The sequence below is a fragment of the Ctenocephalides felis genome, unplaced genomic scaffold, assembly GCF_003426905.1.
Source record: "Ctenocephalides felis isolate EL2017-DRISC unplaced genomic scaffold, ASM342690v1 CF-g0.4_SCAFFOLD_03572, whole genome shotgun sequence".
Classification (NCBI taxonomy): Eukaryota; Metazoa; Arthropoda; class Insecta; order Siphonaptera; family Pulicidae; genus Ctenocephalides; species Ctenocephalides felis.
Window position 1 is genome coordinate 2,088,903 of NW_020539726.1, and position 15,609 is coordinate 2,104,511.

The following is a 15,609-nucleotide window of genomic DNA, read 5'->3' on the forward strand; positions in this document are numbered from 1 at the left end:
ATTTATGAAGTAGGTAACATAACTGTTTTCATATATTAAACGACCGGCGTGCAGAAAATTAAAGTGTACACAATTTACTTGAAAACTTGGTACACATAGGGCTAGAGATTTATTGCCAGTGATTCGTTTCCGCGAGAACATTTACAGCTTTTAAACCGAATTAGGCGAGTGGCATATACGTTGCATCTAGAGATCTAGAGTATTCACAACAGACGGTGTATTCACAATTGCATAGCCTAGATGCACGAGTTCATATGTATCGTGAACAACAGAAATAAAAACAAATAACTACACAAAGAACATGCTATATAGTATAGTTTTCAGTGAATGTTTAAATATAGATCTCCCCTAAGTAATTCAACGAGACCATTTCGGAATTGATATATTCTAGCTGCTTCTAGAAATTCTCGTAAAACAGACCTGGCTATTCAAAACAAATTACTCTTTTCGAAATACATTCATAAGTGTTTCGTTTGTTTACCTAAAAGTATCTTTATTTAGGATTATACCCAACTTTGACAATAAAGTATATGAAAATAGAGAAGGCAAATATTACAGAAAAAACTAACTGGTATTGGTATTTTGCCTTGAGGCAAGTTACATGAACTTCCCGATATATGTAACAATGTAAACAACCGACTTAATCAATAATTAGTGGGGTGGGTGGCATCGTGCCTTAAGGCAAATTGCTGGAACTTCCCGTACCGTAACGAAATGTTCGAGGAATACTGAATATTTTCAAATAGATTATTATAAATATTGCAACATTGTCTAATAATTATAAGAATTATATAAACTAAATTGCAAAGTTGAAATTATTTGTTTAAAGTACATTAGAACTATAGTCAGAATTGAAAATAAAATCTGAATTATTTTCGATACGCAAAAAATTTAAAAAAAAAATGAGGCAAAATTTTTTTTCCCAGAACCAATTATTTTGTTAAGACAACCAGAAAGTTCTTTGAATCATTCAAATCGGACGCTTAGTTCTCTCAGAAACTGCCATTTTTTACATATTTAGCTCCGTACCTTCGAAATGGCTGGGCCTGCCTTTGCCAAAATCTAATAAACACTTCTCCCAATCATTCCTAATTGAATGTTTTTTAGATCATTCAAATCGGATACTCCGTTCTCTCAAAAAGTCGATTTCTATTTTCTGCACTTTTTGCTCCATATCTTCGAAACGGCTGGACCTGCCTTTGCCAAAAACTAATCAGCTCTTTTCCCTATTGATAGGAATCGAATGTTCTTTGAACCATTCAAATCGGTTGATCCGTGCGCCCGGAAACGTGACTGGAAATTTGTATCCATACATACATACACACACACACACACACATCCATTTTTTCTGAGGTATGCCAAAATGTTCAGAAACCTTCAAAACGTCGAGAAATGTAAAAAATTTCAATTCCGATTTTCGGCCCATTACAATAACTTACCCTACGGGAAGTTAAAAATATATTAATTTATGAGTGATGAAAAGTATTCCGAGTGGATTTATTACACCTAATTGAAAACGAACGAACACGCTAACTCGGAGTATTTTCTAAAATCAACCATTTTTATAATTGAACCAGTTTCCGTAGGACTTTGATGGTTTAGTATGTTTATTAAGACCAAGTACTTTATCGTTATACCAAGTAAATCGTCTAAACTAAATTACTTTTTCAAAATTTGGTGAATTTTTAAAATTAAACTTAATTTGATGAATTTCTAAATTTAAAATTAATTACACGAAAAGATTTTCACTTAAAACTGATTAATATCACTCCCAACTAATATCTTTCAAACAGTTTTTGTTTTTTTTTTAAATCGATTCGGTAGTATGAGCTTAAATGTGGACGAAAAGTTTAACACTTTTTTCCAAGTTACAAAGAAACAACTCGGTCGATCGTGGCACAAACTGACAAACGATAGTCCTCATCGAGATATATCAAATGGCTTCTAAATTTCTGAAATTGGTTCAGGCGTTTTTGAGCAAACGTCGATGAAAGGGTTAATTTTGACAAATGCCAAAAAAACAATACTACGTTTTGCAAACATTGACGAATTTTTAAAGTTGAACGAGTTGTAGTAAGGACATAATATTTTAGTAAGATCTATAAGACTACCTTTAAAAAATAATAATAAAAATCGTCAAAAAATTTTTTTAATACTTCATTGCAAGAGAACTGCCCGGCCGATCTCTATCAAAAACTCTTCCCAACCAATATATTTCGAACGGTTTTTGAATTTTCAAGACCGATTCAGAATTGCGGGCTGAAACGTGGATGATTTTTTTTTCACTTTTCTGCTATTTATAAAGAAACGGCTTAGCTGATCGTCGCACAAAACTGAAAATCGATAGTCCTCATCGAGATACATGGAATGGCTTTTAAATCTTTGAAATCGGTTTAGCCGTTTTTGAGAAAACGTCGATTTAAGGCAAAGAATCTGAGGCACACGCACACAAACACACGTACTATTTCCGAATTTGGTCTCATTCGATTCAGAATGGCTTGGAACATCGAGAAAACATAAAATTAGCAAGTCGAGTTTTTTGATGAAAACAATCTTCTTCTTCGGGCAGTTAATATATCGATATACGTAAACGAACAAGTGTACAGCCTTGTGTTTTGAGGAAAATTGCTGAAACTTTGTGCTTTTTTTCAATAGCAATCAGAATACAGGACAATTCTATAAGCTATTTGACTTATGTCACACATATAAATTAATCTGATCATTGCTTTTTGATGAAATTCTTTTGTTAATTCAAGTATATATTAAATTTTCAATTTTGAATCATATACCTACATTTTAAAAACGTGATTATTTAAATATATAATAATCTTAGGAATCATTGCAATATTTCAAATTGCTTATAATATAAATTAGCATTAATTATACCAAAGGTGGGTCAATTCACCCATTCTGAAATTTGAATTGAATTAACAACTATAATATTATTGTTTTTGAAAATTGGACATTCAGAACTTCTAGTACTAATCAATATATTGTTAAAATAGTTTTAAATTTATTTCTTTGTTGATTATTTTGAGTTATATTTAATGTATTTCGTTATCTATCATGCCGGATCATTTGATCCAGAGAGCATTATTTTATTTTATAATGGGTTAGAATACTTTATCCCTGCAAAGACCGTTGTGAAAAGTAGTTCAATCAAAATAGCCGCGAATAATTTACAAAAAATATCAAAATTTTAGATAGGACGAAGTTTCCAGTAAAAATTTATTTGAAAAAAAATATGAATAATTGTTTTTTTGGAAAGTTGCTTCTTCAGTCAGTACAGGCTTTTCGAAGATATAAATAATATTATATTAAAGTTTGTACCTAGTGCACTTTCTGAACCATATAAGATCCTGCGCAGTAAAAAGTGGCTCTTAGGAATCAAAGGAAGTACTAGGATACGATTAGAGTTTATTTAGAGAAATGCATTTCTTAAAATTTCATATATGGCATATTTTTTCATAAAACTATAAGTAGAAACAATTTCAATGATATTCCTAGTTTTATGTGATTTGAAAACGGGCTAATTTAACGGGCTTATCATTATATTACTATTGATGACCAGCTATTTTTGACTGAAGTGTGATGTAATATCGTGTCGAATAAAGTGAAATTACAACTAATCACAAATCAATAAAATGATGATATGGAACGATTGTTCTTTTACAGTATACAGCAATTATAAGCATTTATCAAAAAAAAAATAGTCTACAATGAAGACTTGGCAGGTCAAGTGGCGATAAAATTTGCTAAAAAATCTAAGTGTTGACACAAATATCTTGAATTTATACAATTAAAGCTACATGCCTTGAATTTTTTCTGAATAACCTTTTACTGAAGCAATAGAACAATCAAATGAAGAACAAATACAGATGTTTATCTCGATCAGTGGTTTAAAATTGAATACTGTAGAAAAAATAAAACCGTCAATATTTACTCCAAATAATCTAAATGCGAAAAATCAACGGTATGATAAGTGTTAAATTAATGAGATGAAATATGAGATGATGATATAAGAGAGAGGGAAATGCTTTTCTTTCAGTAAACAATCAAAAAACAAACATGAACTCAATGATTTATTTTGATGTCTGAAAAGAATTACTTAGAGAAAAGTCAATTTTCTTAAAAATGAGTCAAAAATAAATTAAGGTACAACTTGCTCTGTTATATGTTACAACTAGCCCCAACACAGGGTAAGTTGTAACACCGCACCATTTCTAGAAACTGATTAATTGTAAAATAGTGAACAGCAGCTGTGAAATTATTACTAATAGTTACAGCAACTTTCTATCATTCCGTAGAAATATAATCACTTGATCTCAAGAAATTAATTTAAAAAAACCGCTACAAGCCCTTAGCTTCCGTACTCTTAAACAATTTAATTTGAAATTATTAATAATTGATAAGCATCTTTGTTTGGCTATCACAAAAAATATTGAATAATAAGTTTGTCAAAAATGTTTTTATTGAGACATTGCTTCAAATCAAAATGGAACACATGATTGTAAGAAAGAAATATAGCAAAATGTGTATCCTGATTTTTTCCAATTAAAAATTGAAGACAAACAGAGAAATAAATATCCATTTATGTTAGTAGAATGTAAGTGTTTAATTAGTGTTGTATTTATGGTTCATAAATTGTTATTGCATTTTAGCATAGCTTATTATTACGTGATGAATTTCAGTACAAATAACTAACGGAACTTCAATAAAATGCGAATGCATTAACCTATTCATTTCATAGAGATTTTCATGAGTTGAAACGAGAGCTTAGAATTGCATACGAAACAACAAATTATTATTATTTCATTATTTCGTTATTAAATTTCATTACACTGTATTATTATTTCTACAAAGTATAAAAGCTTAAGCGGGATTAGTTTGCAAAATTTATGCAGTGCAAAATAGTGCAGTGATTTTAAAGATGATGGCATTATGGAATAAATCGTGTTTAGAATAGTGTTAGCAAGACATCAGCACATAATTGACTTAGGCAATGAGCAATGATGAATAGCAATTGACTAGGATTGATAACAATAAAATAAATTGATAAATTTAACCAAATTATATTTACTATAAAGTTGATTTTTGCCAAGCAGGATTAATTAAATCAAGATAAAATAGTATAATAATCTACAAAGTTACATGGATTTTCACTTCACGAAAACGTAAGAGACTGATCGCATAATGAAATGAATATCATCGAACAAAGGCTATCCTCAAAGGCAAACATTAGAAGAAGTCTTCAGATATCTATGATACGCCAGCCAAATGAAACTTGATGAAAGCTAACTACCACAGCATCAGTTTATTTCTAGAAAACATTACTACACAAAACAAAAATGAAATAATACATAGAATTAAAATATTTTTAAATGGCTTTGCCCAAGGCTTCCAATCCTTGTGCAGGGTTTGCACATGGAGTTGAAAATTATTTTAAACATTTTATGTAGATCAACTTTATACAATTAAAATAACTTTCCCAAAGTATATATGAATTTTAAACTCATTTTTAAATAATTGAAAATTTCTGAAACAAAAATATGGAGAGAACTGGATCTAATATTATAACTATCGGTTGAGACGTACCGCAGGGCATTGTGGTGCCAAAAGACCATAATCGTAATTATTCTAGTCATACAAATATTGAAAGATTTTTTTTCTATAAGCTAATTTAGTTTTAGTTTAAATTCTGTAGTCTAACATTTTATGTAGATCAACTTTATACAATTAAATTAACCTTCCCAAAGTATATATGCATTTTAAATTCATTTTTAAATAATTGAAAATTTCTAAAAAAAATTATGAAGAGATCTAATATTATAAATATCGATTGAGAAGTACCGCAGGGCATTGTGATGCCAAAAGACCATAATCGTAATTATTCTAGTCATACAGATATTGAAAGATTTTTTTTCTATAAGCTAATTCAGTTTTAGTTTATATTCTGTACACAAAGGTCTAATTTGACTTTGAGCGATTATATTGTGAAAACCAAATTATATATTTGACTATGATCGGAAAAACTTTCAGCTAATTCATCATTGAGAGAAGTGTGTTTTTTGCATTTTGTTTTTCATAAATTGGTCTTTTTTACCCGCATAGAAAGAGTAAGATGGGACGACCAGGGGGCAAACAGGTCCAGTACCTTATTTTTAATTTTATAGTGGTTTTATGGAGTAATAGCTAATCAATGCGCTATAATCAAATTATTTGGTTGAAGATTAGAATTAGAAATCATAATCTAAAAATGAATTTTTATTCATAATTTTAAACTAGTGGTGCCTTAAGGCAAATTGCTGGAACTACCCGTACCGTAACGAAATGTTTGAGGAATATTAAATGTTTTCAAATAGATTACTATAAATAAATACTGTTACATTGCCTAATATTTATAAGAATTATATAAACTGAATTGCGTTGTTGAAAATATTTGTTTAAAGTATATTAGAACTTAAGTCAGAATTACAAATAAAATCTGAATTATTTTCGATGTACAAAAATAAAAAAATTTTGAAAGAAAAAAATTGAAACAATTTTTTTTTCCAAAAGCAATTAGTTTGTTAGAACAAGCAAAATGTTCTTTGAATCATTCAAATCGGACGCTTAGTTCTCTCAAAAACTGCCAATTTTTGCACATTTAGTTCTGTATTTCTGAAACGGCAGGATCTGCCTTTGCCAAAAACTAATCATCACTTCTACCCGTCATCACGAATTGAATGTTGTTGGATCATTCAAATCGAATGCTCCGATCTCTCAAAAACTCTATTTCTATTTTCTGCTCTCTTTGTTCCGTTTCACCGAAACGACTGCACCTGCCTTTTCCACAAACTAATCAGCACATATTCCTATTAATAGGAATCGAATGTTTTTTTAACCATTCAAGTTGGTTGATCCGTGCGCCCGAAAACGTGGACGAAAAATTGTATCCATACATACATACATACACACATCCATTTTTTCTGAGGTATGCCAAAATTTTCAGAAATGTAAAAATTTTCAATTTCAATTTTTGGACGATTAAAATAACTCACTCTACGGGAAGTTAATAAATTTAAAAAATGATATTAATCCTTACTACTATAATAAATCGTGCTATGGTAGGATTTGTGTTTATAATTTATAACCCGATTTAAGGCAAAGGCTGATCACCCTCTACTAGCTCTCCACTTTCAAATTTTGTTCTTAAAAAATTCTCTACTTGTTTTTAAATAATGGTTGTGGATCTTTTTAGCCGTAGACCCTTAAGCCATACTTTACCTGATTAACTCGAGGTTAATATAATTACTACAAAATCAGTGAAAAAGTCAGAATTTGTTCAATAAAATAAATTCTTATAAAATCATGAACCCTTTTTTAAAATTTAAAAACTTGTTGAAAAATATCTTTTGGAAATCGCGCTGGTTGGTTTTTGGCCGGACTATTCATTCATAATTATTTTTTTGTATATAAGATATAATAAACTTACATATGTATTATTTTTATTTTCTACAAAAAAACGTGAAAACAATTATTTCAAAAATATCATAATTTATATCAGAATGGATGTAAATAATGATTATAAAGGAACATATTATAAAGCAAAGACGTAGAAATAACATCAATATTACAAGATGCAACATTGTTAATAGTATCGTGCTTAAAACTGTAAAAGAATTTATTTACAATTTTACTGCGCCTAATTACAGTTAATGATGTACATTCAAGTTAATATATATTCCAATTTTAATTTGCACTGTTTTATACCACTTAGTCTTTCTAAATACCTTCGTAATGCAATGATGAAAGGCTAAGAGATTAATTTATCGTACAAAGGTATACATTGTATGTATAAAACTAATAAACATGATAATTCAATTTGTGAGCCTGTGCAGTGAAATGCAAGCAAGCATAAAATGCAAAAGAAATTGATATCGAATATTATGCCTGTACACATGTATACATGTACCACATACTACGTGCGATCATATCTGTTGTTATTTATGATTTTTGTTGCAGACAGACATCGATGCAGTAAAGTTACCTTTTGTAGAAGGTGAGAGGGGTGTAGTGTTCTTAAAATAATATAGCTTTAATATTGTATTTTAATATATTTAACATTTGTCTTGAAATCAAATTGTATTCAAATTTAAATAAATCGCCACATTCAATCTAAATTATACATGGTTATCAAATCAGTATAGGTTTTATATATATGCAAATATATAAATATATGTAAAGAGTATCCATTTGTTAAAAAATAAAATCTTTTTAGACTGTCGAAGTGCATTAATAACAGATTACATTCATGGAGTTTGGCAAAATAATTATGTATTATATATTAGAGCTGAGCGAGACTTAAAGGTCTTCGGGTAAAAAGGTCTACCACCAATACCTCAAAAACAAGTAGAAATAAATTTTTTAAGAAAAATATCTGAAAGTAGAGGGGAACGATGTATTATCAGCCATCAGCCTTGATTCTTACGATATTGCTGTCGGGAGATGAACGACAACGTTTAAAAATTCATAACTAAAGTTTTTTTGCCATGTTTTTTTTTTGGTTGTGAGCACTGTTGTTTAGTTTACGAGACTATAATTTTTAAATATTTGTAATTTAATTGTTTTATAAGATATATTTTTAATTTAAAGTTAGATTTAACATTTTTATATAAGCTCTATGCAAGCTTATACGTGGCTATAAAGGACGAACTGAATCTTTATTCTGGCAAAGGTTTAGAGAATAAAAATAAAAATATAAAAAAGTATATTAAGTAAAAAAATCGTAATTTTACAAAATATTTGTGACTAACAAATTTACAATATAATTTTTTTAAAAAAATGTACCCATGAAATGCACATTTCTACAATGAATATTGGCTGTGAGTTTTAGTGAACATAGTCAGATAGTAGCGGGTTTGATATGAGTTATCTTTTGAGATATGATTGGTTTGGTTTTCACAATATAACTGCTCAAATTCAAATTGAACAAAGCAGAAAGTTCTTTGAATCATTCAAATCAGACGCTTAGTTCTCTCAAAAACTGCAATTATTTGCACATTTAGCTCTGTATCTCCGAAACCACTTTGCCTGCCTTTTCCAAAAACTAATCACCACTTCTCCCCGTCATATAAAAAATGACCCTTTAGATTTATGAAATTTTGACGCGCCATCATACCAAACTTCAATGAATTTTCATAATTAAACCACCTGATTTTCGTAGACCTATAATATTTTGAAATATATGTTAAGACCTTGAACTCTATCGACATGCAAAGTTTCATTAAAATAGCCGAATTTTATTTTTTAACGATTACTTGCCGACTCGGCCTATATTTAACCAATAGTAACATACATAAATCAAATATCATCCAATTTTAATATGGTTTGGAATAATTACTTTAACAATAATAATGGCTCGGCCGATAGTCTCACAATACCATTAACACTTTTGAGAAAACGTCGAAGTAAGATCAAATTTTAACGTGCATACACTCATATCTCGCCCAATTTTGGTCTAAAACGATCAAGAATTCCTTGAAACGTAAAATAGTAAATCGAATGTTCTGGCAAAAATATAAGCGTCTCCATCGGGAAGTTAATAAATAAGTCGACAAATTGCTTAGCATTCATAGCTTAGCATTCTTAGTCCTATTTAATGTTTAATAATTTGATTATATACAATATTGATAGTAACCAGAAAAAATTATTCTAAATTGCACACAATTGTATATTATTTTATATGATCATATTTTTTTAAATTTACGATTGTAGAAAATTCCACAAAAGCTTGCTCTGCAACGGCGTGACGAGTCATTCGGGCTTAATGAACACAGTATGCATTCGATACGTATGATAATTTCTCATATTACTATGTTAGCAACATTGTAGTCTTATTATTTTCCGAGTAAGGATATAGTTGCTCATAAATTGATGATATACGATAATAATAATTTTTATTTAACTTGAAATGTATAACATGCTGCGGACATGTGTAGCGAGCTAAGACGCTTATGGTGAGACTACTCAAGAACTGCTATTTGATTTTTAAACAGTGTTTTGCTCGAATACGCTCATTAGGTAGAATGATGGTGTTTCTTACAAAAAATTTAATTATTACTTCTTATTTATTGTTTATCATTGCTGTTATCGCATCTATACATCCTCTATAATACCTTGTCATTATCGGCGCTATAGAAATGACATGAAAAAGGAATATGCATTTTAAATGTTAGTTCAAAGACGTTTGATCATTTTGGCATGAGTCAGATAAAGGTAATAAATGAACTAAGAAGCTTTTGTATTCACAGTTATGTACCTTCATTCATGTCGTTGTTGTGTTAAGTTTATATTTTGCAAAAAAAGTTCATAACTATGTTAGTACACATCTCTTGCTTTTTATTTGTTGCTATTGTGATTTTATGTAGGGTAGCAAGGGCCAATTGTAACAGGCGTAAGTAAGTAACAGACGTTTTTCAATAGGAACTTAAACGATATAGAAATATTTTTTTTGCGTAATCAAGCGTTACATGTTTCACATGTTCAATCGAACATGTGAGAACATTACTGCAAGATATTGTCAAAACTACTGTCCCGCAGTAGAAATGTGTAGTGACATCATTTTTGACAGGTAAAATTGATCTCTCATAAAATTTCGGCTTGTATTATTATTATCGACAAATTTTAAATTTTATTGATTTTATTAACTTCCCGAAGAAAAAGTTTGTTTCCGTCAAAAAATTAGATTCGTTAATTTTATGTTTTCTCGACGTTTCAAGCCATTCTGAATCGAACGAGACCAAATTTGGTAAAAGTATGTGTGTGTGTGAACACAGTTTTTACCGTAAATCGACGCTTCCTCAAAAACGGCTGGACCGATTTCAAAAAGTACTTGATGGTTATTCGTAAAATATTATTAGATATTTCAAACAATTTTAGTAGGTACCACCAAATGAACGAACATGCCTGTCCCTTAGCACCGGATACTAAGTCGTCCCTTAGCGCCGGACAGTAAACATATTGATATTTCTTGTGAGAATGGACGTAATTTATTCTAATAATTTAATTTTGTTGTGTGTGAGTGCTAACGGTCACTACATACCCCCATTTTTTGTATTTCCTAGTCAAAAAATGAAAATCTTATGATAAATGCTCCAGCTGATAGCATCGGTGTGGCCCAGCCAAAAGTAGATAAATAGTGATTTTTTTGCAATATCTAAGAATATTCGTCAAACACAAATGTGCAGACCATCCAGAGTGTGGAGATGGGTACATATTAATTCAATGATGGTTATTTTGAAATGTCCGGTACTAGGTGCCTCTTTGTAAAATCATATTTTTGTTACCAAAGTTTGATTGATAGTATTAATCATTTTTAGCAAAGGTCGCGTTTTCGTTAATTTAGTTTGATTTCTAACTTTGTTATCTAACATAAGTCATAATTTAATAAACATTCCGTCAAATATTTTTTTATTTATTTATAAATAATTTTAGGTGTCTGGCACTCGGGGACTTACCCCTACATGTTTGCGATAACTGATATATCAAGTGTATATAATAATAAGGAGCACACGCATTTATTTAAGCACTTAATTTTTTAATTAGCGCAATTCACATGTTATTATGTAAAAATGCGAATAAAATAAAATAAAACGATTTTTTAAGTTTCATTTGGAGGTGCTATATTTGTGATCGCTATGTTCTACATCTGCGAAGATCAATATTTAAGGCGAAGGGTAATTTATGCAAATCGTTTCTTAGTCTTTTTACACTAGTTTGTTGTAGTATCGAAAAACTGGTATTAATAATTTTATTATCTATGGTCAATGACGTTTTGCAGCTGTTGAGGTCGCGTGCATAGGTTAAGTAAGTAATAAACTGCGATGAAGCCATTGTGAACTCGTCGTTTGCCGTATCCGGCCCACGACCGGGAATGCTTGTGATCAGGGACAAAGTTGGTTGACCATTTCCAATAAATATTTTCTTATTGAAACAATAATCAAATGAAGCATGCTATATAGCATAAGTGAGTAAGAGCTTTATCAATGTGCGTGAGATTTTTAGAAAATTTAAAAAAAATAACAGACTCGTTTCAACTTCCAATATGGTCAGTTATAGTAATCGCAAAAGATTAAGAATCATTTTTCTAACTTTCCGTTGGGTAAGTTATAGTAATCGCAATCTTTACGTTTCAGAGGTTTCTGAACGTTTTGGCACACTTTAGAAAAAATGGATGTATGTGTGCGTGCGCGTGTGTGTGAATATGTTTGTTTGGATACAATTTTTAGTTCTCGATTTCGGGCGCACGAATCAAGCGATTTAAATGATTCGAAAAACATTCGAGTCACGATGCTATGTGTATGTTAGAATACAATACTTTGTCTACGTTTTGAGAGCACGGATCATCCGCTTCGAAGATATGGGGTAAAAAGTAACAATAATGACAACTTTTAGGAAACAAAGCGTTCGAAAGTGGCATTTTTCCTTGGCAATACAAGTTGCATGAACTCTTCCGATAATAATTGACTTAATCAACCGAAATAGAGATTTAGATCTTCAGATAAAATTTTCAACTGTGCGATTACGTATATCATGTACGTCAAGGGTGTCAAACTCGCGGCCCGCGGGCGTATCAAATATGCGCCAACGCAACCTTCAACAGCCAACGGCGTAACTAGCGGCTTCTAAAATATATTGTATCCTTGCTTTATCGGTTATCTTGTCTGTGCAGTTTATCTCCTACATTCCTACGTATATTGTACGTAGTTCCTGATATTATTGAATGATTTAAATTAATGGAGACATATTTTACATAACTAGAGAAGTTTTATTGACTTATTTTTTCGCTGATTCCAAAAAATGGCTTTCAATTTTTTTTAAACTCTGTTTTATTCAGCAATGAGAAATACATAAGCATTCCTGTAAGCTAATTCGACAATATTTGAGAACGATGTCTAAGAAGAAATCCAGTGAGATCTTCTTAGTTTAACAATTGAAAAGATAATGTTATGTTTAAACTAATCTAAGACTAAATTTAAAGGCCATTGACGTTTCAATCTTCTTACTCCAAATGGTTGGGTAATGTCGCCTATTGATGGGGTTGAATGTGAATCCAGTTTACGTTTGTATTTTTCCTCAAAATATTTTGAACGTAAATTGCACCGTTTTGATGTTGAGGTCGCTGTGAATGGTTTCATTTATCACGTACCACGGAGAATTAAGTATTGTACGTAAAATTTTTGACTGAGTTCTCTGCATTATAGCTATATTTGATTTGTAAGCACGTCCTCAGAGCTCAATTCCGCAGGTCCAGATAGGTTTGATGATTGATTTATATAGCAGCAACTTATTTTCAACAGAGAGCTTAGACCTTTTATCATTATTTACAGCAAAAACAAAAAAGTTTTTGTGTGGCTTTTCCAAGTAAGTCAGCTGTCTAAATGGAGACCAAGATATTTGTTCTGTTTCGGAATCTGGGCGTTATTTATATAATATGGAGGACACGTACCCTCTCTCAGGGTAAATGTGATATGAGCTGATTTGGTTTCATTTATGCAAATCTTCAATTTGGCTTTCAAATTTGTGGAATTCGAATTTTGACTCATCACATCACAAAAGCGATTTTTTGACACAAATCTTTTTTTTCAAACTTTGATGAATTGTTAAAGTTAAACTACTTTCTGTAGGCCCGTAAAATTTTAGTACGCTCTTTAGGACCGATGTCTATCAACATAAAAAAATTCACTGAAATAAATTTCAACAGCAACAGCAGTACGATTCCCGAATAATATATTTCGAATTGTTTTTGAATTTTTAAAATCAAATCAGAAATTTTAGATCGTGGAGAAAAATTTTCCATCTTTCTATTAATTACTAAGACGACTGCTCGGCAGATCGTCGCACAATACTAAGATACGATAGGCCTCCTCGAGATACGCCGAATGGCTTCGAAATTTTTGAACGTTTGACGTTTTTGAGAAAATGACGATAAAAGGTTTATTTTTGACAAATGCGAAAAAACGCCACTAATTGTCGCAAACTTTGACGAACCTTTTAAATTAAACGATTTGTCGCAGGGCCGTAATATTTTAGTATGATCTAGAAGACCATGATATCTGTCGTCAAAAAAATTCATAATAAACGTCAAAATTTTTTTTTAACAATTAATTACAAGAACTAGTGCCAGCAAATCATTTCCAAAAACTAATCAGGTCGATTTCCAACTAATGTCTTTCGAACAGTTTTTGCATTTTTAAAATCGATTTAGAATTGCGAGCTAAAACGTGGACGAAAAAATTTTCACTTTTCTGCTATTTACGAAGAAACGACTCCGTCGTAGTCCTCATCGAGATACATCGACTGGCATTAAAGTTTATGAAATCGGTCTAGCCGTTTTTCAGAATTCAAGGTGAAAAATCTGTTATGTTTTTAACTGACGTTTTGTTGGTGAACAATTTGGATGAAAAATGAAATGCAATATCAAATGCAATATCAAATATCCACAATAGTGATTTTGCATTTAGAATTCATACGACCGGGTACTTAACAATAGCAGGATATAAAAAACACATATTGGATTAGCAGTCGCTATAAACCAATGTCTGCAATGTCTAAACAATAAAAAACAAAATGGATCAATACGAACCATATATTACGAATTGGAAGATTTCAGCCCTACGTTCTAGGCACGTGGATCATAAACAGGGCATATAACATCGCCATATATTCGCGTCATGATCGTAAAAGAAACATCTTACTTTTGCTATTATGAGAACGGCCAGTAAAATTCCACTTCCCGTGCAGAAACCAAATACTATCTCGGTTGTGACCTAATTTAAGTATGTAGTAAAAATTATGTCGTATATTTAGATGCAGTGAAAAAGTATGGTTTATGCGTCGCGTAAATGCGGCCATAAAATTATTTCGTTTGAAAATATTATACCATTAGGAATTGTTTCCATGGCGCACGAATTTATAAACTTCACTGCCGCTAAGATGTTGGCGCCTACAGAAATTTAAAAGTAGATTTATCGATTATTTTGGTACTATCATAGATAATATCCCTGCCGAAAGTATTACTATTACTCTAGTAAAACAATGAAAAATGTTTTTGTTAGTAAATTGATACGATTCTAGAAATAGGTAGCATTTTAACTAAGAGAAGCGTTTTTTGGTCTAGCAAATATCTAGTCCCGGTTCAATCCCAACAGGGTAGTTCTGTATCAAGCAGTATGATATCAGATTTTCTCTTGAGATCATAGATCACAAATATTATATAAAGTGAAAATAGCCTTTTGTGGGCATTGCTTCAAAGCAATATGTGTAACAATTAGGATAGGAAAACAACCGGGTTGCTTTCCATAATATCAACACCATTATTAAATTTTGTCGTAGTTCGTAATGTAGAACGACCGTGATTCAGATTTTTTTTTATTTAAGGCAATTTAAAGCATATGCAATACTAAATATCATATAATTATTGAGTTAGTCAATAAGCAACTAGTACATAAGTTCCAAAATATTCAAAGGAATATTTTTAACTTTCCCTATGGTAAGTTATAGTAATTGAAACAAACGAAAATGAAAACTTTTGCATATCTTTGCGTTCCAAGGATTACTGAGCATTTT